This window comes from Electrona antarctica (genome assembly GCF_951216825.1).
Source record: "Electrona antarctica genome assembly, chromosome: 6".
Lineage (NCBI taxonomy): Eukaryota > Metazoa > Chordata > Actinopteri > Myctophiformes > Myctophidae > Electrona > Electrona antarctica.
The window spans coordinates 16,064,382-16,091,608 of record NC_136811.1 but is presented as its reverse complement, the minus strand read 5'-3'; the positions used below and the strand labels follow the sequence as shown (position 1 = coordinate 16,091,608).

The following is a 27,227-nucleotide window of genomic DNA, read 5'->3' as shown; positions in this document are numbered from 1 at the left end:
TTTTTTCAAATCCTCCAAAATCATGAAGAACGACATGCTATAGTATGCTGTCCGAAACCATGACCATAGTATGTCGTTTTTTCATGATTTTCATCTTTTTTTCAAATAGTCCAAAATCACGAAAAACGGCATGCTATAGTATGCCGTCCGAAAAAAATTATAACTTTGGCATGCTACTAGTCCTACATACTTACACCTAGAATCCCCTTTCAAACCTATTTAGGTTCATCTTACGGTGGACATGTTTGCCTGAAAATGAATCTTTGAAATGTTTCATAGTTTTAGAAATATAGTGCTTTAAATTTGAGAAATTTACAATGGCAGATAGTGGCACGTCAAAATCACTTTCACCTAGAAACTCCATTCACACGTTTTATAATTCAGCTTACTGTGGAGACACATGCTGGAACTTTTTACTTTGAAATGTTTTGTAGTTTCTGAGTTATTTAAGTTAAACGCCCAATGCATTCCCAATGGCAATAGCACAAACTTTGGCATGCTACTAGTCCTACATACTTACACCTAGAAACCCCATTCAAACCTATTTAGGTTCATCTTACGGTGGACATGTTTGCCTGAAAAGGAATCTTTGAAATGTTTCATCGTTTTAGAAATATAGTGCTTTTAAATTTGAGAAATTCAGAATGGGGGTCAATGGCAGATTTTGTCAAGTAAAGGTTTGAGTGGGGTTTGAACCCACAATCTCCGGCGCGTGCAGGCAGTGTTCTAAGTCACTGATCTACTAGCTACCTGCCACAACACAGACTGCTGGTCCCTTTGAGTACAACATTGATACAAAGATAAAATACAAAAAATAAAATAACAGGAGATTTGTCTATTGTTTCTTTTGCTGTTGTTTATCTCTAGACGTTTTAATGTTTATGAACCACAATGGAAACACGTCTCTGGCTCTTCTGTCATTATCTATTCGGCCTTTTAAGAACAGCATGCACAGTGGCCCAAAACATGGATTATAGTATGTCGTTTTTTCATGATTTTCATCTTTTTTTCAAATCCTCCAAAATCATGAAGAACGACATGCTATAGTATGCTGTCCGAAACCATGACCATAGTATGTCGTTTTTTCATGATTTTCATATTTTTTTCAAATAGTCCAAAATCACGAAAAACGGCATGCTATAGTATGCCGTCCGAAAAAAATTATAACTTTGGCATGCTACTAGTCCTACATACTTACACCTAGAATCCCCTTTCAAACCTATTTAGGTTCATCTTACGGTGGACATGTTTGCCTGAAAATGAATCTTTGAAATGTTTCATAGTTTTAGAAATATAGTGCTTTAAATTTGAGAAATTTACAATGGCAGATAGTGGCACGTCAAAATCACTTTCACCTAGAAACTCCATTCACACGTTTTATAATTCAGCTTACTGTGGAGACACATTCTGGAACTTTTTACTTTGAAATGTTTTGTAGTTTCTGAGTTATTTAACTTAAACGCCCAATGCATTCCCAATGGCAATAGCACAAACTTTGGCATGCTACTAGTCCTACATACTTACACCTAGAAACCCCATTCAAACCTATTTAGGTTCATCTTACGGTGGACATGTTTGCCTGAAAAGGAATCTTCGAAATGTTTCATCGTTTTAGAAATATAGTGCTTTCAAATTTGAGACATTTACAATGGGGCTCAATGGCAGATTTTTGCAAGTAAAGGTTTGAGTGGGGTTTGAACCCACAATCTCCAGATCATGCAGCCAGTGTTCTAAGTCACTGATCTACTAGCTACCTGCCACAACACAGTCTGCTGTTCCCTTTGAGTACAACATTGATACAAAAATAAAATACAAAAAATAAAATAACAGGAGATTTGTCTATTGTTTCTTTTGCTGTTGTTTATCTCTAGACGTTTTAATGTTTATGAACCACAATGGAAACACGTCTCTGGCTCTTCTGTCATTATCTATTCGGCCTTTTAAGAACAGCATGCACAGTGGTTCACTGGGTACAGAGCCTGCCTGGGAATCAGGAGGCTGCAGGTTCAAGTCCTGGCTCTGACATAGTGTCCCAAAATCATGAAAATATGACAAAATATATTATGCCGTCCCAAACCATGGACTATAGTATGTCGTTTTTTCATGATTTTCATCTTTTTTTCAAATCCTCCAAAATCATGAAAAACGACATGCTATAGTATGCCGTCCGAAACCATGACCATAGTATGTCGTTTTTTCATGATTTTCATCTTTTTTTCAAATAGTCCAAAATCACGAAAAACGACATGCTATAGTATGCCGTCCGAAAAATATTATAACTTTGTCATGCTACTAGTCCTACATACTTACACCTAGAAACCCCATTCAAACCTATTTAGGTTCATCTTACGGTGGACATGTTTGCCTGAAAAGGAATCTTCGAAATGTTTCATCGTTTTAGAAATATAGTGCTTTAAATTTGAGAAATTTACAATGTCAGATAGTGGCACGTCAAAATCACTTTCACCTAGAAACTCCATTCACACGTTTTATAATTCAGCTTACTGTGGAGACACATTCTGGAACTTTTTACTTTGAAATGTTTTGTAGTTTCTGAGTTATTTAACTTAAACCCCCAAGCATTCCCAATGGCAATAGCACAAACTTTGGCATGCTACTAGTCCTACATACTTACACCTAGAAACCCCATTCAAACCTATTTAGGTTCATCTTACGGTGGACATGTTTGCCTGAAGAGGAATCTTCGAAATGTTTCATCGTTTTAGAAATATAGTGCTTTTAAATTTGAGACATTTACAATGGGGCTCAATGGCAGATATTGGCACGTCAAAAAAGCACTTTCACCTAGAAACTCCATTCACACTTTTTATAATTCAGCTTTCTGTGGAGACACATGCTGGAACTTTTTATTTTGAAATGTTTTGTAGTTTCTGAGTTATTTAAGTTAAACGCCCAATGCATTCCCAATGGCAATAGCACAAACTTTGGCATGCTACTAGTCCTACATACTTACACCTAGAAACCCCATTCAAACCTATTTAGGTTCATCTTACGGTGGACATGTTTGCCTGAAAAGGAATCTTTGAAATGTTTCATCGTTTTAGAAATATAGTGCTTTTAAATTTGAGAAATTCAGAATGGGGGTCAATGGCAGATTTTTGCAAGTAAAGGTTTGAGTGGGGTTTGAAACCACAATCTCCAGATCATGCAGCCAGTGTTCTAAGTCACTGATCTACTAGCTACCTGCCACAACACAGTCTGCTGTTCCCTTTGAGTACAACATTGATACAAAAATAAAATACAAAAAATAAAATAACAGGAGATTTGTCTATTGTTTCTTTTGCTGTTGTTTATCTCTAGACGTTTTAATGTTTATGAACCACAATGGAAACACGTCTCTGGCTCTTCTGTCATTATCTATTCGGCCTTTTAAGAACAGCATGCACAGTGGCTCACTGGGTACAGAGCCTGCCTGGGAATCAGGAGGCTGCAGGTTCAAGTCCTGTCTCTGACATAGTGTCCCAAAATCATGAAAATATGACAAAATATATTATGCCGTCCCAAACCATGGACTATAGTATGTCGTTTTTTCATGATTTTCATCTTTTTTTCAAATCCTCCAAAATCATGAAAAACGACATGCTATAGTATGCTGTCCGAAACCATGACCATAGTATGTAGTTTTTTCATGATTTTCATCTTTTTTTCAAATAGTCCAAAATCACGAAAAACGACATGCTATAGTATGCCGTCCGAAAAATATTATAACTTTGTCATGCTACTAGTCCTACATACTTACACCTAGAATCCCCATTCAAACCTATTTAGGTTCATCTTACGGTGGACATGTTTGCCTGAAAAGGAATCTTTGAAATGTTTCATAGTTTTAGAAATATAGTGCTTTAAATTTGAGAAATTTACAATGGCAGATATTGGCACGTCAAAAAAGCACTTTCACCTAGAAACTCCATTCACACTTTTTATAATTCAGCTTACTGTGGAGACACATGCTGGAACTTTTTACTTTGAAATGTTTTGTAGTTTCTGAGTTATTTAACTTAAACGCCCAATGCATTCCCAATGGCAATAGCACAAACTTTGGCATGCTACTAGTCCTACATACTTACACCTAGAAACCCCATTCAAACCTATTTAGGTTCATCTTACGGTGGACATGTTTGCCTGAAGAGGAATCTTCGAAATGTTTCATCGTTTTAGAAATATAGTGCTTTCAAATTTGAGACATTTACAATGGGGCTCAATGGCAGATATTGGCACGTCAAAAAAGCACTTTCACCTAGAAACTCCATTCACACTTTTTATAATTCAGCTTACTGTGGAGACACATGCTGGAACTTTTTACTTTGAAATGTTTTGTAGTTTCTGAGTTATGTAAGTTAAACGCCCAATGCATTCCCAATGGCAATAGCACAAACTTTGTCATGCTACTAGTCCTACATACTTACACCTAGAATCCCCATTCAAACCTATTTAGGTTCATCTTACGGTGGACATGTTTGCCTGAAAAGGAATCTTTGAAATGTTTCATAGTTTTAGAAATATAGTGCTTTAAATTTGAGAAATTTACAATGGCAGAAATTGGCATGTCAAAAAAGCACTTTCACCTAGAAACTCCATTCACACTTTTTATAATTCAGCTTACTGTGGAGACACATGCTGGAACTTTTTACTTTGAAATGTTTTGTAGTTTCTGAGTTATTTAACTTAAACGCCCAATGCATTCCCAATGGCAATAGCACAAAATTTGGCATGCTACTAGTCCTACATACTTACACCTAGAAACCCCATTCAAACCTATTTAGGTTCATCTTACGGTGGACATGTTTGCCTGAAAAGGAATCTTCGAAATGTTTCATCGTTTTAGAAATATAGTGCTTTCAAATTTGAGACATTTACAATGGGGCTCAATGGCAGATATTGGCACGTCAAAAAAGCACTTTCACCTAGAAACTCCATTCACACTTTTTATAATTCAGCTTTCTGTGGAGACACATGCTGGAACTTTTTAATTTGAAATGTTTTGTAGTTTCTGAGTTATTTAAGTTAAACACCCAATGCATTCCCAATGGCAATAGCACAAACTTTGGCATGCTACTAGTCCTACATACTTACACCTAGAAACCCCATTCAAACCTATTTAGGTTCATCTTACGGTGGACATGTTTGCCTGAAAAGGAATCTTCGAAATGTTTCATCGTTTTAGAAATATAGTGCTTTCAAATTTGAGACATTTACAATGGGGCTCAATGGCAGATATTGGCACGTCAAAAAAGCACTTTCACCTAGAAACTCCATTCACACTTTTTATAATTCAGCTTTCTGTTGAGACACATGCTGGAACTTCTTACTTTGAAATGTTTTGTAGTTTCTGAGTTATTTAAGTTAAACGCCCAATGCATTCCCAATGGCAATAGCACAAACTTTGGCATGCTACTAGTCCTACATACGTACACCTAGAAACCCCATTCAAACCTATTTAGGTTCATCTTACGGTGGACATGTTTGCCTGAAAAGGAATCTTCGAAATGTTTCATCGTTTTAGAAATATAGTGCTTTTAAATTTGAGAAATTCAGAATGGGGGTCAATGGCAGATTTTGGCAAGTAAAGGTTTGAGTGGGGTTTGAACCCACAATCTCCAGATCATGCAGCCAGTGTTCTAAGTCACTGATCTACTAGCTACCTGCCACAACACAGTCTGCTGTTCCCTTTGAGTACAACATTGATACAAAAATAAAATACAAAAAATAAAATAACAGGAGATTTGTCTATTGTTTCTTTTGCTGTTGTTTATCTCTAGACGTTTTAATGTTTATGAACCACAATGGAAACACGTCTCTGGCTCTTCTGTCATTATCTATTCGGCCTTTTAAGAACAGCATGCACAGTGGCTCACTGGGTACAGAGCCTGCCTGGGAATCAGGAGGCTGCAGGTTCAAGTCCTGTCTCTGACATAGTGTCCCAAAATCATGAAAATATGACGAAATATATTATGCCGTCCCAAACCATGGACTATAGTATGTCGTTTTTTCATGATTTTCATCTTTTTTTCAAATCCTCCAAAATCATGAAAAACGACATGCTATAGTATGCCGTCCGAAACCATGACCATAGTATGTCGTTTTTTCATGATTTTCATCTTTTTTTCAAATCCTCCAAAATCATGAAAAACGACATGCTATAGTATGCCGTCCGAAACCATGACCATAGTATGTCGTTTTTTCATGATTTTCATCTTTTTTTCAAATAGTCCAAAATCACGAAAAACGACATGCTATAGTATGCCGTCCGAAAAAAATTATAACTTTGTCATGCTACTAGTCCTACATACTTACACCTAGAATCCCCATTCAAACCTATTTAGGTTCATCTTACGGTGGACATGTTTGCCTGAAAAGGAATCTTTGAAATGTTTCATAGTTTTAGAAATATAGTGCTTTAAATTTGAGAAATTTACAATGGCAGATATTGGCACGTCAAAAAAGCACTTTCACCTAGAAACTCCATTCACACTTTTTATAATTCAGCTTTCTGTGGAGACACATGCTGGAACTTTTTATTTTGAAATGTTTTGTAGTTTCTGAGTTATTTAAGTTAAACGCCCAATGCATTCCCAATGGCAATAGCACAAACTTTGGCATGCTACTAGTCCTACATACTTACACCTAGAAACACCATTAAAACCTATTTAGGTTCATCTTACGGTGGACATGTTTGCCTGAAAAGGAATCTACGAAATGTTTCATCGTTTTAGAAATATAGTGCTTTCAAATTTGAGACATTTACAATGGGGCTCAATGGCAGATATTGGCACGTCAAAAAAGCACTTTCACCTAGAAACTCCATTCACACTTTTTATAATTCAGCTTACTGTGGAGACACATGCTGGAACTTTTTACTTTGAAATGTTTTGTAGTTTCTGAGTTATTTAAGTTAAACGCCCAATGCATTCCCAATGGCAATAGCACAAACTTTGGCATGCTACTAGTCCTACATACTTACACCTAGAATCCCCATTCAAACCTATTTAGGTTCATCTTACGGTGGACATGTTTGCCTGAAAAGGAATCTTTGAAATGTTTCATCGTTTTAGAAATATAGTGCTTTTAAATTTGAGAAATTCAGAATGGGGGTCAATGGCAGATTTTGGCAAGTAAAGGTTTGAGTGGGGTCTGAACCCACAATCTCCAGATCATGCAGCCAGTGTTCTAAGTCACTGATCTACTAGCTACCTGCCACAACACAGACTGCTGTTCCCTTTGAGTACAACATTGATACAAAGATAAAATACAAAAAATAAAATAACAGGAGATTTGTCTATTGTTTCTTTTGCTGTTGTTTATCTCTAGACGTTTTAATGTTTATGAACCACAATGGAAACACGTCTCTGGCTCTTCTGTCATTATCTATTCGGCCTTTTAAGAACAGCATGCACAGTGGCTCACTGGGTACAGAGCCTGCCTGGGATTCAGGAGGCTGCAGGTTCAAGTCCTGGCTCTGACATAGTGTCCCAAAATCATGAAAATATGACAAAATATATTATGCCGTCCCAAAACATGGATTATAGTATGTCGTTTTTTCATGATTTTCATCTTTTTTTCAAATCCTCCAAAATCATGAAGAACGACATGCTATAGTATGCTGTCCGAAACCATGACCATAGTATGTCGTTTTTTCATGATTTTCATCTTTTTTCAAATAGTCCAAAATCACGAAAAACGGCATGCTATAGTATGCCGTCCGAAAAAAATTATAACTTTGGAATGCTACTAGTCCTACATACTTACACCTAGAATCCCCATTCAAACCTATTTAGGTTCATCTTACGGTGGACATGTTTGCTTGAAAATGAATCTTTGAAATGTTTCATAGTTTTAGAAATATAGTGCTTTAAATTTGAGAAATTTACAATGGCAGATAGTGGCACGTCAAAATCACTTTCACCTAGAAACTCCATTCACACGTTTTATAATTCAGCTTACTGTGGAGACACATTCTGGAACTTTTTACTTTGAAATGTTTTGTAGTTTCTGAGTTATTTAACTTAAACGCCCAATGCATTCCCAATGGCAATAGCACAAACTTTGGCATGCTACTAGTCCTACATACTTACACCTAGAAACCCCATTCAAACCTATTTAGGTTAATCTTACGGTGGACATGTTTGCCTGAAAAGGAATCTACGAAATGTTTCATCGTTTTAGAAATATAGTGCTTTCAAATTTGAGACATTTACAATGGGGCTCAATGGCAGATATTGGCACGTCAAAAAAGCACTTTCACCTAGAAACTCCATTCACACTTTTTATAATTCAGCTTACTGTGGAGACACATGCTGGAACTTTTTACTTTGAAATGTTTTGTAGTTTCTGAGTTATTTAAGTTAAACGCCCAATGCATTCCCAATGGCAATAGCACAAACTTTGGCATGCTACTAGTCCTACATACTTACACCTAGAATCCCCATTCAAACCTATTTAGGTTCATCTTACGGTGGACATGTTTGCCTGAAAAGGAATCTTTGAAATGTTTCATAGTTTTCGAAATATAGTGCTTTAAATTTGAGAAATTTACAATGGCAGATATTGGCACGTCAAAAAAGCACTTTCACCTAGAAACTCCATTCACACTTTTTATAATTCAGCTTTCTGTGGAGACACATGCTGGAACTTTTTATTTTGAAATGTTTTGTAGTTTCTGAGTTATTTAAGTTAAACGCCCAATGCATTCCCAATGGCACCGAGAAACCCCATTAAAACCTATTTAGGTTCATCTTACGGTGGACATGTTTGCCTGAAAAGGAATCTTTGAAATGTTTCATCGTTTTAGAAATATAGTGCTTTTAAATTTGAGAAATTCAGAATGGGGGTCAATGGCAGATTTTGGCAAGTAAAGGTTTGAGTGGGGTTTGAACCCACAATCTCCAGATCATGCAGCCAGTGTTCTAAGTCACTGATCTACTAGCTACCTGCCACAACACAGTCTGCTGTTCCCTTTGAGTACAACATTGATACAAAAATAAAATACAAAAAATAAAATAACAGGAGATTTGTCTATTGTTTCTTTTGCTGTTGTTTATCTCTAGAAGTTTTAATGTTTATGAACCACAATGGAAACACGTCTCTGGCTCTTCTGTCATTATCTATTCGGCCTTTTAAGAACAGCATGCACAGTGGCTCACTGGGTACAGAGCCTGCCTGGGAATCAGGAGGCTGCAGGTTCAAGTCCTGTCTCTGACATAGTGTCCCAAAATCATGAAATATGACAAAATATATTATGCCGTCCCAAACCATGGACTATAGTATGTCGTTTTTTCATGATTTTCATCTTTTTTTCAAATCCTCCAAAATCATGAAAAACGACATGCTATAGTATGCCGTCCGAAACCATGACCATAGTATGTCGTTTTTTCATGATTTTCATCTTTTTTTCAAATCCTCCAAAATCATGAAAAACGACATTTGTAGTTTGTATGCCGTCCGAAACCATGACCATAGTATGTCGTTTTTTCATGATTTTCATCTTTTTTTCAAATAGTCCAAAATCACGAAAAACGACATGCTATAGTATGCCGTCCGAAACAAATTATAACTTTGTCATGCTACTAGTCCTACATACTTACACCTAGAATCCCCATTCAAACCTATTTAGGTTCATCTTACGGTGGACATGTTTGCTTGAAAATGAATCTTTGAAATGTTTCATAGTTTTAGAAATATAGTGCTTTAAATTTGAGAAATTTACAATGGCAGATAGTGGCACGTCAAAATCACTTTCACCTAGAAACTCCATTCACACGTTTTATAATTCAGCTTACTGTGGAGACACATTCTGGAACTTTTTACTTTGAAATGTTTTGTAGTTTCTGAGTTATTTAACTTAAACGCCCAATGCATTCCCAATGGCAATAGCACAAACTTTGGCATGCTACTAGTCCTACATACTTACACCTAGAAACCCCATTCAAACCTATTTAGGTTAATCTTACGGTGGACATGTTTGCCTGAAAAGGAATCTACGAAATGTTTCATCGTTTTAGAAATATAGTGCTTTCAAATTTGAGACATTTACAATGGGGCTCAATGGCAGATATTGGCACGTCAAAAAAGCACTTTCACCTAGAAACTCCATTCACACTTTTTATAATTCAGCTTACTGTGGAGACACATGCTGGAACTTTTTACTTTGAAATGTTTTGTAGTTTCTGAGTTATTTAAGTTAAACGCCCAATGCATTCCCAATGGCAATAGCACAAACTTTGGCATGCTACTAGTCCTACATACTTACACCTAGAATCCCCATTCAAACCTATTTAGGTTCATCTTACGGTGGACATGTTTGCCTGAAAAGGAATCTTTGAAATGTTTCATAGTTTTCGAAATATAGTGCTTTCAATTTGAGAAATTTACAATGGCAGATATTGGCACGTCAAAAAAGCACTTTCACCTAGAAACTCCATTCACACTTTTTATAATTCAGCTTTCTGTGGAGACACATGCTGGAACTTTTTATTTTGAAATGTTTTGTAGTTTCTGAGTTATTTAAGTTAAACGCCCAATGCATTCCCAATGGCACCGAGAAACCCCATTAAAACCTATTTAGGTTCATCTTACGGTGGACATGTTTGCCTGAAAAGGAATCTTTGAAATGTTTCATCGTTTTAGAAATATAGTGCTTTTAAATTTGAGAAATTCAGAATGGGGGTCAATGGCAGATTTTGGCAAGTAAAGGTTTGAGTGGGGTTTGAACCCACAATCTCCAGATCATGCAGCCAGTGTTCTAAGTCACTGATCTACTAGCTACCTGCCACAACACAGTCTGCTGTTCCCTTTGAGTACAACATTGATACAAAAATAAAATACAAAAAATAAAATAACAGGAGATTTGTCTATTGTTTCTTTTGCTGTTGTTTATCTCTAGAAGTTTTAATGTTTATGAACCACAATGGAAACACGTCTCTGGCTCTTCTGTCATTATCTATTCGGCCTTTTAAGAACAGCATGCACAGTGGCTCACTGGGTACAGAGCCTGCCTGGGAATCAGGAGGCTGCAGGTTCAAGTCCTGTCTCTGACATAGTGTCCCAAAATCATGAAATATGACAAAATATATTATGCCGTCCCAAACCATGGACTATAGTATGTCGTTTTTTCATGATTTTCATCTTTTTTTCAAATCCTCCAAAATCATGAAAAACGACATGCTATAGTATGCCGTCCGAAACCATGACCATAGTATGTCGTTTTTTCATGATTTTCATCTTTTTTTCAAATCCTCCAAAATCATGAAAAACTACATGCTATAGTATGCCGTCCGAAACCATGACCATAGTATGTCGTTTTTTCATGATTTTCATCTTTTTTTCAAATAGTCCAAAATCACGAAAAACGACATGCTATAGTATGCCGTCCGAAACAAATTATAACTTTGTCATGCTACTAGTACTTACACCTAGAATCCCCATTCAAACCTATTTAGGTTCATCTTACGGTGGACATGTTTGCCTGAAAAGGAATCTTTGAAATGTTTCATAGTTTTAGAAATATAGTGCTTTAAATTTGAGAAATTTACAATGGCAGATATTGGCACGTCAAAAAAGCACTTTCACCTAGAAACTCCATTCACACTTTTTATAATTCAGCTTTCTGTGGAGACACATGCTGGAACTTTTTATTTTGAAATGTTTTGTAGTTTCTGACTTATTTAAGTTAAACGCCCAATGCATTCCCAATGGCAATAGCACAAACTTTGGCATGCTACTAGTCCTACATACTTACACCTAGAAACCCCATTAAAACCTATTTAGGTTCATCTTACGGTGGACATGTTTGCCTGAAAAGGAATCTTTGAAATGTTTCATCGTTTTAGAAATATAGTGCTTTTAAATTTGAGAAATTCAGAATGGGGGTCAATGGCAGATTTTGGCAAGTAAAGGTTTGAGTGGGGTTTGAACCCACAATCTCCAGATCATGCAGCCAGTGTTCTAAGTCACTGATCTACTAGCTACCTGCCACAACACAGACTGCTGTTCCCTTTGAGTACAACATTGATACAAAGATAAAATACAAAAAATAAAATAACGAGATTTGTCTATTGTTTCTTTTGCTGTTGTTTATCTCTAGACGTTTTAATGTTTATGAACCACAATGGAAACACGTCTCTGGCTCTTCTGTCATTATCTATTCGGCCTTTTAAGAACAGCATGCACAGTGGCTCACTGGGTACAGAGCCTGCCTGGGAATCAGGAGGCTGCAGGTTCAAGTCCTGGCTCTGACATAGTGTCCCAAAATCATGAAAATATGACAAAATATATTATGCCGTCCCAAAACATGGATTATAGTATGTCGTTTTTTCATGATTTTCATCTTTTTTTCAAATCCTCCAAAATCATGAAGAACGACATGCTATAGTATGCTGTCCGAAACCATGACCATAGTATGTCGTTTTTTCATGATTTTCATCTTTTTTTCAAATAGTCCAAAATCACGAAAAACGGCATGCTATAGTATGCCGTCCGAAAAAAATTATAACTTTGGAATGCTACTAGTCCTACATACTTACACCTAGAATCCCCATTCAAACCTATTTAGGTTCATCTTACGGTGGACATGTTTGCCTGAAAATGAATCTTTGAAATGTTTCATAGTTTTAGAAATATAGTGCTTTAAATTTGAGAAATTTACAATGGCAGATAGTGGCACGTCAAAATCACTTTCACCTAGAAACTCCATTCACACGTTTTATAATTCAGCTTACTGTGGAGACACATTCTGGAACTTTTTACTTTGAAATGTTTTGTAGTTTCTGAGTTATTTAACTTAAACGCCCAATGCATTCCCAATGGCAATAGCACAAACTTTGGCATGCTACTAGTCCTACATACTTACACCTAGAAACCCCATTCAAACCTATTTAGGTTAATCTTACGGTGGACATGTTTGCCTGAAAAGGAATCTACGAAATGTTTCATCGTTTTAGAAATATAGTGCTTTCAAATTTGAGACATTTACAATGGGGCTCAATGGCAGATATTGGCACGTCAAAAAAGCACTTTCACCTAGAAACTCCATTCACACTTTTTATAATTCAGCTTACTGTGGAGACACATGCTGGAACTTTTTACTTTGAAATGTTTTGTAGTTTCTGAGTTATTTAAGTTAAACGCCCAATGCATTCCCAATGGCAATAGCACAAACTTTGGCATGCTACTAGTCCTACATACTTACACCTAGAATCCCCATTCAAACCTATTTAGGTTCATCTTACGGTGGACATGTTTGCCTGAAAAGGAATCTTTGAAATGTTTCATAGTTTTAGAAATATAGTGCTTTAAATTTGAGAAATTTACAATGGCAGATATTGGCACGTCAAAAAAGCACTTTCACCTAGAAACTCCATTCACACTTTTTATAATTCAGCTTTCTGTGGAGACACATGCTGGAACTTTTTATTTTGAAATGTTTTGTAGTTTCTGAGTTATTTAAGTTAAACGCCCAATGCATTCCCAATGGCACCGAGAAACCCCATTAAAACCTATTTAGGTTCATCTTACGGTGGACATGTTTGCCTGAAAAGGAATCTTTGAAATGTTTCATCGTTTTAGAAATATAGTGCTTTTAAATTTGAGAAATTCAGAATGGGGGTCAATGGCCGATTTTGGCAAGTAAAGGTTTGAGTGGGGTTTGAACCCACAATCTCCAGATCATGCAGCCAGTGTTCTAAGTCACTGATCTATAGCTACCTGCCACAACACAGACTGCTGTTCCCTTTGAGTACAACATTGATACAAAGATAAAATACAAAAAATAAAATAACAGGAGATTTGTCTATTGTTTCTTTTGCTGTTGTTTATCTCTAGACGTTTTAATGTTTATGAACCACAATGGAAACACGTCTCTGGCTCTTCTGTCATTATCTATTCGGCCTTTTAAGAACAGCATGCACAGTGGCTCATTGGGTACAGAGCCTGCCTGGGAATCAGGAGGCTGCAGGGTCAAGTCCTGGCTCTGACATAGTGTCCCAAAATCATGAAAATATGACAAAATATATTATGCCGTCCCAAAACATGGATTATAGTATGTCGTTTTTTCATGATTTTCATCTTTTTTTCAAATCCTCCAAAATCATGAAGAACGACATGCTATAGTATGCTGTCCGAAACCATGACCATAGTATGTCGTTTTTTCATGATTTTCATCTTTTTTTTAAATAGTCCAAAATCACGCTATCATGCTATAGTATGCCGTCCGAAAAAAATTATAACTTTGGCATGCTACTAGTCCTACATACTTACACCTAGAATCCCCATTCAAACCTATTTAGGTTCATCTTACGGTGGACATGTTTGGCTGAAAATGAATCTTTGAAATGTTTCATAGTTTTAGAAATATAGTGCTTTAAATTTGAGAAGTTTACAATGGCAGATAGTGGCACGTCAAAATCACTTTCACCTAGAAACTCCATTCACACGTTTTATAATTCAGCTTACTGTGGAGACACATTCTGGAACTTTTTACTTTGAAATGTTTTGTAGTTTCTGAGTTATTTAACTTAAACGCCCAATGCATTCCCAATGGCAATAGCACAAACTTTGGCATGCTACTAGTCCTACATACTTACACCTAGAAACCCCATTCAAACCTATTTAGGTTCATCTTACGGTGGACATGTTTGCCTGAAAAGGAATCTTCGAAATGTTTAATCGTTTTAGAAATATAGTGCTTTCAAATTTGAGACATTTACAATGGGGCTCAATGGCAGATATTGGCACGTCAAAAAAGCACTTTCACCTAGAAACTCCATTCACACTTTTTATAATTCAGCTTACTGTGGAGACACATGCTGGAACTTTTTACTTTGAAATGTTTTGTAGTTTCTGAGTTATTAAGGTTAAACGCCCAATGCATTCCCAATGGCAATAGCACAAACTTTGTCATGCTACTAGTCCTACATACTTACACCTAGAATCCCCATTCAAACCTATTTAGGTTCATCTTACGGTGGACATGTTTGCCTGAAAAGGAATCTTTGAAATGTTTCATAGTTTTAGAAATATAGTGCTTTAAATTTGAGAAATTTACAATGGCAGATATTGGCACGTCAAAAAAGCACTTTCACCTAGAAACTCCATTCACACTTTTTATAATTCAGCTTACTGTGGAGACACATGCTGGAACTTTTTACTTTGAAATGTTTTGTAGTTTCTGAGTTATTTAACTTAAACGCCCAATGCATTCCCAATGGCAATAGCACAAACTTTGGCATGCTACTAGTCCTACATACTTACACCTAGAAACCCCATTCAAACCTATTTAGGTTCATCTTACGGTGGACATGTTTGCCTGAAAAGGAATCTTCAAAATGTTTCATCGTTTTAGAAATATAGTGCTTTCAAATTTGAGACATTTACAATGGGGCTCAATGGCAGATATTGGCACGTCAAAAAAGCACTTTCACCTAGAAACTCCATTCACACTTTTTATAATTCAGCTTTCTGTGGAGACACATGCTGGAACTTTTTAATTTGAAATGTTTTGTAGTTTCTGAGTTATTTAAGTTAAACACCCAATGCATTCCCAATGGCAATAGCACAAACTTTGGCATGCTACTAGTCCTACATACTTACACCTAGAAACCCCATTCAAACCTATTTAGGTTCATCTTACCTTGGACATGTTTGCCTGAAAAGGAATCTTTGAAATGTTTCATCGTTTTAGAAATATAGTGCTTTTAAATTTGAGAAATTCAGAATGGGGGTCAACGACAGATTTTGGCAAGTAAAGGTTTGAGTGGGGTTTGAACCCACAATCTCCAGATCATGCAGCAAGTGTGCTAAGTCACTGATCTACTAGCTACCTGCCACAACACAGTCTGCTGTTCCCTTTGAGTACAACATTGATACAAAAATAAAATACAAAAAATAAAATAACAGGAGATTTGTCTATTGTTTCTTTTGCTGTTGTTTATCTCTAGACGTTTTAATGTTTATGAACCACAATGGAAACACGTCTCTGGCTCTTCTGTCATTATCTATTCGGCCTTTTAAGAACAGCATGCCCAGTGGCTCACTGGGTACAGAGCCTGCCTGGGAATCAGGAGGCTGCAGCTTCAAGTCCTGGCTCTGACATAGTGTCCAAAAATCATGAAAATATGACAAAATATATTATGCCGTCCCAAACCATGGACTATAGTATGTCGTTTTTTCATGATTTTCATCTTTTTTTCAAATCCTCCAAAATCATGAAAAACGACATGCTATAGTATGCCGTCCGAAACCATGACCATAGTATGTCGTTTTTTCATGATTTTCATCTTTTTTTCAAATAGTCCAAAATCACGAAAAACGGCATGCTATAGTATGCCGTCCGAAAAAATGTATAACTTTGTCATGCTACTAGTCCTACATACTTACACCTAGAATCCCCATTCAAACCTATTTAGGTTCATCTTACGGTGGACATGTTTGCCTTAAAAGGAATCTTTGAAATGTTTCATAGTTTTAGAAATATAGTGCTTTAAATTTGAGAAATTTACAATGGCAGATAGTGGCACGTCAAAATCACTTTCACCTAGAAACTCCATCACACGTTTTATAATTCAGCTTACTGTGGAGACACATGCTGGAACTTTTTACTTTGAAATGTTTTGTAGTTTCTGTGTTATTTAACTTAAACGCCCAATGCATTCCCAATGGCAATAGCACAAACTTTGGCATGCTACTAGTCCTACATACTTACACCTAGAAACCCCATTCAAACCTATTTAGGTTCATCTTACAGTGGACATGTTTGCCTGAAAAGGAATCTTCGAAATGTTTCATCGTTTTAGAAATATAGTGCTTTCAAATTTGAGACATTTACAATGGGGCTCAATGGCAGATATTGGCACGTCAAAAAAGCACTTTCACCTAGAAACTCCATTCACACTTTTTATAATTCAGCTTTCTGTGGAGACACATGCTGGAACTTTTTACTTTGAAATGTTTTGTAGTTTCTGAGTTATTTAAGTTAAACGCCCAATGCATTCCCAATGGCAATAGCACAAACTTTGGCATGCTACTAGTCCTACATACTTACACCTAGAAACCCCATTCAAACCTATTTAGGTTCATCTTACGGTGGACATGTTTGCCTGAAAAGGAATCTTCGAAATGTTTAATCGTTTTAGAAATATAGTGCTTTCAAATTTGAGACATTTACAATGGGGCTCAATGGCAGATATTGGCACGTCAAAAAAGCACTTTCACCTAGAAACTCCATTCACACTTTTTATAATTCAGCTTACTGTGGAGACACATGCTGGAACTTTTTACTTTGAAATGTTTTGTAGTTTCTGAGTTATTTAAGTTAAACGCCCAATGCATTCCCAATGGCAATAGCACAAACGTTGTCATGCTACTAGTCCTACATACTTACACCTAGAATCCCCATTCAAACCTATTTAGGTTCATCTTACGGTGGACATGTTTGCCTGAAAAGGAATCTTTGAAATGTTTCATAGTTTTAGAAATATAGTGCTTTAAATTTGAGAAATTTACAATGGCAGATATTGGCACGTCAAAAAAGCACTTTCACCTAGAAACTCCATTCACACTTTTTATAATTCAGCTTACTGTGGAGACACATGCTGGAACTTTTTACTTTGAAATGTTTTGTAGTTTCTGAGTTATTTAACTTAAACGCCCAATGCATTCCCAATGGCAATAGCACAAACTTTGGCATGCTACTAGTCCTACATACTTACACCTAGAATCCCCATTCAAACCTATTTAGGTTCATCTTACGGTGGACATGTTTGCCTGAAAAGGAATCTTTGAAATGTTTCATAGTTTTAGAAATATAGTGCTTTAAATTTGAGAAATTTACAATGGCAGATAGTGGCACGTCAAAATCACTTTCACCTAGAAACTCCATTCACACGTTTTATAATTCAGCTTACTGTGGAGACACATGCTGGAACTTTTTACTTTGAAATGTTTTGTAGTTTCTGTGTTATTTAACTTAAACGCCCAATGCATTCCCAATGGCAATAGCACAAACTTTGGCATGCTACTAGTCCTACATACTTACACCTAGAAACCCCATTCAAACCTATTTAGGTTCATCTTACAGTGGACATGTTTGCCTGAAAAGGAATCTTCGAAATGTTTCATCGTTTTAGAAATATAGTGCTTTCAAATTTGAGACATTTACAATGGGGCTCAATGGCAGATATTGGCACGTCAAAAAAGCACTTTCACCTAGAAACTCCATTCACACTTTTTATAATTCAGCTTTCTGTGGAGACACATGCTGGAACTTCTTACTTTGAAATTTTTTGTAGTTTCTGAGTTATTTAAGTTAAACGCCCAATGCATTCCCAATGGCAATAGCACAAACTTTGGCATGCTACTAGTCCTCCATACGTACACCTAGAAACCCCATTCAAACCTATTTAGGTTCATCTTACGGTGGACATGTTTGCCTGAAAAGGAATCTTTGAAATGTTTCATCGTTTTAGAAAAATAGTGCTTTTTAAATTTGAGAAATTCAGAATGGGGGTCAATGGCAGATTTTGGCAAGTAAAGGTTTGAGTGGGGTTTGAACCCACAATCTCCAGATCATGCAGCCAGTGTGCTAAGTCACTGATCTACTAGCTACCTGCCACAACACAGTCTGCTGTTCCCTTTGAGTACAACATTGATACAAAAATAAAATACAAAAAATAAAATAACAGGAGATTTGTCTATTGTTTCTTTTGCTGTTGTTTATCTCTAGACGTTTTAATGTTTATGAACCACAATGGAAACACGTCTCTGGCTCTTCTGTCATTATCTATTCGGCCTTTTAAGAACAGCATGCACAGTGGCTCACTGGGTACAGAGCCTGCCTGGGAATCAGGAGGCTGCAGGTTTAAGTCCTGGCTCTGACATAGTGTCCCAAAATCATGAAAATATGACAAAATATATTATGCCGTCCCAAACCATGGACTATAGTATGTCGTTTCTTCATGATTTTCATCTTTTTTTCAAATCCTCCAAATCATGAAAAACGACATGCTATAGTAGTATGCCGTCCAAAACCATGACCATGGTATGTCGTTTTTTCATGATTTTCATCTTTTTTTCAAATCCTCCAAAATCATGAAAAACGACATGCTATAGTATGCCGTCCGAAACCATGACCATAGTATGTCGTTTTTTCAAATCCTCCAAAATCATGAAAAACGACATGCTATAGTATGCCGTCCGAAACCATGACCATAGTATGTCGTTTTTTCATGATTTTCATCTTTTTTTCAAATAGTCCAAAATCACGAAAAACGACATGCTATAGTATGCCGTCCGAAACAAATTATAACTTTGTCATGCTACTAGTCCTACATACTTACACCTAGAATCCCCATTCAAACCTATTTAGGTTCATCTTACGGTGGACATGTTTGCCTGAAAAGGAATCTTTGAAATGTTTCATAGTTTTAGAAATATAGTGCTTTAAATTTGAGAAATTTACAATGGCAGATATTGGCACGTCAAAAAAGCACTTTCACCTAGAAACTCCATTCACACTTTTTATAATTCAGCTTTCTGTGGAGACACATGCTGGAACTTTTTATTTTGAAATGTTTTGTAGTTTCTGACTTATTTAAGTTAAACGCCCAATGCATTCCCAATGGCAATAGCACAAACTTTGGCATGCTACTAGTCCTACATACTTACACCTAGAAACCCCATTAAAACCTATTTAGGTTCATCTTACGGTGGACATGTTTGCCTGAAAAGGAATCTTCAAAATGTTTCATCGTTTTAGAAATATAGTGCTTTACAAAAAATAAAATAACAGGAGATTTGTCTATTGTTTCTTTTGCTGTTGTTTATCTCTAGACGTTTTAATGTTTATGAACCACAATGGAAACACGTCTCTGGCTCTTCTGTCATTATCTATTCGGCCTTTTAAGAACAGCATGCCCAGTGGCTCACTGGGTACAGAGCCTGCCTGGGAATCAGGAGGCTGCAGCTTCAAGTCCTGGCTCTGACATAGTGTCCAAAAATCATGAAAATATGACAAAATATATTATGCCGTCCCAAACCATGGACTATAGTATGTCGTTTTTTCATGATTTTCATCTTTTTTTCAAATCCTCCAAAATCATGAAAAACGACATGCTATAGTATGCCGTCCGAAACCATGACCATAGTATGTCGTTTTTTCATGATTTTCATCTTTTTTTCAAATAGTCCAAAATCACGAAAAACGGCATGCTATAGTATGCCGTCCGAAAAAATGTATAACTTTGTCATGCTACTAGTCCTACATACTTACACCTAGAATCCCCATTCAAACCTATTTAGGTTCATCTTACGGTGGACATGTTTGCCTTAAAAGGAATCTTTGAAATGTTTCATAGTTTTAGAAATATAGTGCTTTAAATTTGAGAAATTTACAATGGCAGATAGTGGCACGTCAAAATCACTTTCACCTAGAAACTCCATTCACACGTTTTATAATTCAGCTTACTGTGGAGACACATGCTGGAACTTTTTACTTTGAAATGTTTTGTAGTTTCTGTGTTATTTAACTTAAACGCCCAATGCATTCCCAATGGCAATAGCACAAACTTTGGCATGCTACTAGTCCTACATACTTACACCTAGAAACCCCATTCAAACCTATTTAGGTTCATCTTACAGTGGACATGTTTGCCTGAAAAGGAATCTTCGAAATGTTTCATCGTTTTAGAAATATAGTGCTTTCAAATTTGAGACATTTACAATGGGGCTCAATGGCAGATATTGGCACGTCAAAAAAGCACTTTCACCTAGAAACTCCATTCACACTTTTTATAATTCAGCTTTCTGTGGAGACACATGCTGGAACTTTTTACTTTGAAATGTTTTGTAGTTTCTGAGTTATTTAAGTTAAACGCCCAATGCATTCCCAATGGCAATAGCACAAACTTTGGCATGCTACTAGTCCTACATACTTACACCTAGAAACCCCATTCAAACCTATTTAGGTTCATCTTACGGTGGACATGTTTGCCTGAAAAGGAATCTTCGAAATGTTTAATCGTTTTAGAAATATAGTGCTTTCAAATTTGAGACATTTACAATGGGGCTCAATGGCAGATATTGGCACGTCAAAAAAGCACTTTCACCTAGAAACTCCATTCACACTTTTTATAATTCAGCTTACTGTGGAGACACATGCTGGAACTTTTTACTTTGAAATGTTTTGTAGTTTCTGAGTTATTTAAGTTAAACGCCCAATGCATTCCCAATGGCAATAGCACAAACTTTGTCATGCTACTAGTCCTACATACTTACACCTAGAATCCCCATTCAAACCTATTTAGGTTCATCTTACGGTGGACATGTTTGCCTGAAAAGGAATCTTTGAAATGTTTCATAGTTTTAGAAATATAGTGCTTTAAATTTGAGAAATTTACAATGGCAGATAGTGGCACGTCAAAATCACTTTCACCTAGAAACTCCATTCACACGTTTTATAATTCAGCTTACTGTGGAGACACATGCTGGAACTTTTTACTTTGAAATGTTTTGTAGTTTCTGTGTTATTTAACTTAAACGCCCAATGCATTCCCAATGGCAATAGCACAAACTTTGGCATGCTACTAGTCCTACATACTTACACCTAGAAACCCCATTCAAACCTATTTAGGTTCATCTTACAGTGGACATGTTTGCCTGAAAAGGAATCTTCGAAATGTTTCATCGTTTTAGAAATATAGTGCTTTCAAATTTGAGACATTTACAATGGGGCTCAATGGCAGATATTGGCACGTCAAAAAAGCACTTTCACCTAGAAACTCCATTCACACTTTTTATAATTCAGCTTTCTGTGGAGACACATGCTGGAACTTTTTACTTTGAAATGTTTTGTAGTTTCTGAGTTATTTAAGTTAAACGCCCAATGCATTCCCAATGGCAATAGCACAAACTTTGGCATGCTACTAGTCCTACATACTTACACCTAGAAACCCCATTCAAACCTATTTAGGTTCATCTTACGGTGGACATGTTTGCCTGAAAAGGAATCTTCGAAATGTTTAATCGTTTTAGAAATATAGTGCTTTCAAATTTGAGACATTTACAATGGGGCTCAATGGCAGATATTGGCACGTCAAAAAAGCACTTTCACCTAGAAACTCCATTCACACTTTTTATAATTCAGCTTACTGTGGAGACACATGCTGGAACTTTTTACTTTGAAATGTTTTGTAGTTTCTGAGTTATTTAAGTTAAACGCCCAATGCATTCCCAATGGCAATAGCACAAACGTTGTCATGCTACTAGTCCTACATACTTACACCTAGAATCCCCATTCAAACCTATTTAGGTTCATCTTACGGTGGACATGTTTGCCTGAAAAGGAATCTTTGAAATGTTTCATAGTTTTAGAAATATAGTGCTTTAAATTTGAGAAATTTACAATGGCAGATATTGGCACGTCAAAAAAGCACTTTCACCTAGAAACTCCATTCACACTTTTTATAATTCAGCTTACTGTGGAGACACATGCTGGAACTTTTTACTTTGAAATGTTTTGTAGTTTCTGAGTTATTTAACTTAAACGCCCAATGCATTCCCAATGGCAATAGCACAAACTTTGGCATGCTACTAGTCCTACATACTTACACCTAGAATCCCCATTCAAACCTATTTAGGTTCATCTTACGGTGGACATGTTTGCCTGAAAAGGAATCTTTGAAATGTTTCATAGTTTTAGAAATATAGTGCTTTAAATTTGAGAAATTTACAATGGCAGATAGTGGCACGTCAAAATCACTTTCACCTAGAAACTCCATTCACACGTTTTATAATTCAGCTTACTGTGGAGACACATGCTGGAACTTTTTACTTTGAAATGTTTTGTAGTTTCTGTGTTATTTAACTTAAACGCCCAATGCATTCCCAATGGCAATAGCACAAACTTTGGCATGCTACTAGTCCTACATACTTACACCTAGAAACCCCATTCAAACCTATTTAGGTTCATCTTACAGTGGACATGTTTGCCTGAAAAGGAATCTTCGAAATGTTTCATCGTTTTAGAAATATAGTGCTTTCAAATTTGAGACATTTACAATGGGGCTCAATGGCAGATATTGGCACGTCAAAAAAGCACTTTCACCTAGAAACTCCATTCACACTTTTTATAATTCAGCTTTCTGTGGAGACACATGCTGGAACTTCTTACTTTGAAATTTTTTGTAGTTTCTGAGTTATTTAAGTTAAACGCCCAATGCATTCCCAATGGCAATAGCACAAACTTTGGCATGCTACTAGTCCTACATACGTACACCTAGAAACCCCATTCAAACCTATTTAGGTGCATCTTACGGTGGACATGTTTGCCTGAAAAGGAATCTTTGAAATGTTTCATCGTTTTAGAAAAATAGTGCTTTTTAAATTTGAGAAATTCAGAATGGGGGTCAATGGCAGATTTTGGCAAGTAAAGGTTTGAGTGGGGTTTGAACCCACAATCTCCAGATCATGCAGCCAGTGTGCTAAGTCACTGATCTACTAGCTACCTGCCACAACACAGTCTGCTGTTCCCTTTGAGTACAACATTGATACAAAAATAAAATACAAAAAATAAAATAACAGGAGATTTGTCTATTGTTTCTTTTGCTGTTGTTTATCTCTAGACGTTTTAATGTTTATGAACCACAATGGAAACACGTCTCTGGCTCTTCTGTCATTATCTATTCGGCCTTTTAAGAACAGCATGCACAGTGGCTCACTGGGTACAGAGCCTGCCTGGGAATCAGGAGGCTGCAGGTTTAAGTCCTGGCTCTGACATAGTGTCCCAAAATCATGAAAATATGACAAAATATATTATGCCGTCCCAAACCATGGACTATAGTATGTCGTTTCTTCATGATTTTCATCTTTTTTTCAAATCCTCCAAAATCATGAAAAACGACATGCTATAGTAGTATGCCGTCCGAAAAAATATATAACTTTGGCATGCCACTAGTCCTACATACTTACACTATAGAATCCCCATTCAAACCTATTTAGGTTCATCTTACGGTGGACATGTTTGCCTGAAAAGGAATCTTTGAAATGTTTCATAGTTTTAGAAATATAGTGCTTTAAATTTGAGAAATTTACAATGGCAGATAGTGGCACGTCAAAAATCACTTTCACCTAGAAACTCCATTCACATGTTTTATAATTCAGCTTACTGTGGAGACACATTCTGGAACTTTTTACTTTGAAATGTTTTGTAGTTTCTGAGTTATTTAACTTAAACGCCCAATGCATTCCCAATGGCAATAGCACAAACTTTGGCATGTTACTAGTCCTACATACTTACACCTAGAAACCCCATTCAAACCTATTTAGGTTAATCTTACGGTGGACATGTTTGCCTGAAAAGGAATCTACGAAATGTTTCATCGTTTTAGAAATATAGTGCTTTCAAATTTGAGACATTTACAATGGGGCTCAATGGCAGATATTGGCACGTCAAAAAAGCACTTTCACCTAGAAACTCCATTCACACTTTTTATAATTCAGCTTACTGTGGAGACACATGCTGGAACTTTTTACTTTGAAATGTTTTGTAGTTTCTGAGTTATTTAAGTTAAACGCCCAATGCATTCCCAATGGCACCGAGAAACCCCATTAAAACCTATTTAGGTTCATCTTACGGTGGACATGTTTGCCTGAAAAGGAATCTTTGAAATGTTTCATCGTTTTAGAAATATAGTGCTTTTAAATTTGAGAAATTCAGAATGGGGGTCAATGGCAGATTTTGGCAAGTAAAGGTTTGAGTGGGGTTTGAACCCACAATCTCCAGATCATGCAGCCAGTGTTCTAAGTCACTGATTGTAACGGACCCCGGAGCGAAATGGAGGAAACGCTTTTAATTTGAAGGACTGTCAGGAAACAGGAAACAGGAAGCTCGCTCGCTCACCTGAGCCAGACTGACAGACAAAAGACAGCCCAACATCAGTCAGAGGAAATGTTTGTTCCTCACCATGCTTCTCTCAAACAAAGAGGATTGAGAGCTAAGCCTAACCTCGTCAACAGGATGAAATGGAACACAAAGGATCAAGTGAGTGCAGAGAAATTAAATAACAGATCAAATGGAAATGGAACTTTCAGATTTTAATTTGTTGATTCATTGGTTTTAGTGACTCTCCTGGAGAATGACATGGTCGAGGGACATCATGAGTTAGCACCTAGCTGGAGAGGGAACAAGGTGAATGTCAATTTGTATGGTTATTTGTTTGTGTGATATTGTTGTGGGATTTTATTGTTGTAGTTGGTGGTCTGCTCATGTGGTATTGTGGTTTGATGTATATACCTTTTTAATTGGTTTATTTGTAAATTGTATTTGTTTGTCTGTTTATATTGATTATGTGTGCCTTATATTGATTATACGTTTTGTGCTTTGTTTTTAGTTTTCACGTTGATTTAATAAAGAAACTTCACATCATCAGTCGGCCTTCAACCTCTTTATCCAGCCGGGTACGCTACAGTGAAAACTTGACCCAACATGGCCCCCCCACCTCCCCTGCAAGACATCTACATTGCCCCAGTCTCAGATTCTGAGGCCTGTACACCAGAAATCGGCCTACTCCACTCTGTCAGCCTGCATCACAGCAGTGGTTAGTGGTCTGATGGATGATCACACACAAACACAACAAATGCACAATTGAACATTACACACACCTCCAGAAACAAAATAAAGGCTCATACAGAGGAATGTGAACTGTGGACATTTACACATTTATTTTTTGAAAAATGGTTTAAAGGGTTTTCAAGTGCCATGTGTCCATGCATATGAATTACGGTTGATAAGGTTTATGCAAGGTCCCTTTCATGAAGGTTTCATACAGTTTTAATACTGTGGTTTTGGAGTTTTTATGCAATGTGGTGATTTCATTGAAGGGTTTGTTCAGTGTTTAAATACTGCACTGAGGTTTCATTGGTTCACCTTTTATGGTCATTTTCAGTCCTTTTCTGTGCTATATGTCCAAACTATAAAATGCCAGATTTAAGTGTTGAGGTACATGGGTCTGATCTAGACCAGGAACTGGACAAACAAATGGAAAATGTCGACAAGGAAATTGAGGACTTGAAGGATGCCCTCCAAAGGGAAAAGGAACCCGAGGAAAGACAAAAATTAAAGGAAGCCATTCATGATAAAAAACAAACACTAACAGATCTCAAAGAAAGATGGACGGATTTACAAGACAAACTTCAGGACGAAACCATAAGCCCTCGACGCAGCAACCGTAAACAAGTTCCAACAGGAAAAATGCTTGCGTATCAAATGGAAACTACAGAAAAAAGGGTCAAAACATTATTAAGTATGTACGAACAATGGAAGGACATAGTGCGTACATTAAGGACGAATCTAAGAACTAAAGTTCCGGATAAGGAAATAGAACTCTTAATAACCAAATTGGAAAAAAGCAAGGACAACATCATAGGGCTCTACAACGACATTCGAGAACATGTCACACCGGATACGGATGTGAGGCGGCGGGTTGACGCATGTGAATCCATTACAAAAGACCTCTCGCAAATAGCATATGACACAATGCTGAATAATGAATTTGATGCGGAACGACAACTTAATCGCCTTCATGAACTGCGTGACCGTGATTCTTCCCATTCTATATTTGGTGCTCAGTCACAAGTCAGTTCCAGAAGAAGCCACCATTCTAGCCACCATTCTAGAACTACATCTGTGGCAGCCAGTCGACTAGAGGCAGCAGCGGACCTTGCTGGAAAGGAGGCTGAATATGAGGCCCGAGTGGAAGAGCAGAAAAAGAAAACCAACATAGAGATTCAGAAGGGAGAACTCGAGCAGCTACAAGCGGCAAGGGGAGTCAAGGTAGCTCGAGCTAAACTAAGTGTTTATGATCAGGCAGTACAAGAGGAGGTTGCCATTCGGGACAACAGCAATCCTAACATCAATATAGGAGAGTCTGCCACCTCAAAGGAAATCCAGCGCTCAGACATCACTACATCAAACGCACCCCTTGACATTATTTCCGTCACCCAGGCAATTCAAAGCAGTATGATCTTAAACAGACTTCCCATTCCTGAACCATTCATATTTACTGGAGAACCCATAAGCTTCATTGAATGGAAGGCTTCCTTTTGCTCGTTGGTAGATCATAGGCCCATTTCACCTGCAGAAAAGTTGTATTACTTAAAAAGATACGTGGGTGGTTCGGCTCGTAAGGTTCTGGAGGGCACCTTCTATAGGAGCGATGGTGAGG

At 36.9% G+C, this 27,227-nt stretch overlaps 1 long non-coding RNA gene across 1 annotated transcript; it reads left to right on the top strand.

The window, feature by feature from the left end:
- The first annotated feature begins 24,867 nt into the window (after nt 1-24,867).
- Nucleotides 24,868-26,353, top strand: LOC306925234. Its single transcript, XR_013790231.1, has 3 exons — nt 24,868-25,045; nt 25,125-25,192; nt 25,395-26,353. It is a non-coding gene; the product is annotated as an uncharacterized lncRNA (long non-coding RNA).
- Nucleotides 26,354-27,227: the final 874 nt, after the last annotated feature.